The following is a 273-nucleotide window of genomic DNA, read 5'->3' as shown; positions in this document are numbered from 1 at the left end:
ATTGTGGCTGCAAGTTTAAAAGTTAAAAAAGAAAATATTAAGTAAAAACACCTAAGTGTCTACTGCTTATTTCTAATTCTGTACATGTTTTGTTGATAGGCTGTCAGTAATTTGATATTGTTTATGATACAGTTTTCATTTGTTTCCTATGACTATTCTTTCTGTGCAGAGATTACTTATTGTGAGAGCTTTATATATATGTGTATGTATTATACATATAAAAAAAGTAACTGAGCATGAACTATGCACCTATAAATATTAGCTGTTGAAATT

This window comes from Corvus brachyrhynchos, unplaced genomic scaffold (assembly GCF_000691975.1).
Source record: "Corvus brachyrhynchos isolate BGI_N302 unplaced genomic scaffold, ASM69197v1 scaffold229, whole genome shotgun sequence".
Taxonomy (NCBI): Eukaryota; Metazoa; Chordata; class Aves; order Passeriformes; family Corvidae; genus Corvus; species Corvus brachyrhynchos.
The sequence above is the reverse complement of the archived record's forward strand: the minus strand, read 5'-3'. Positions refer to the sequence as shown.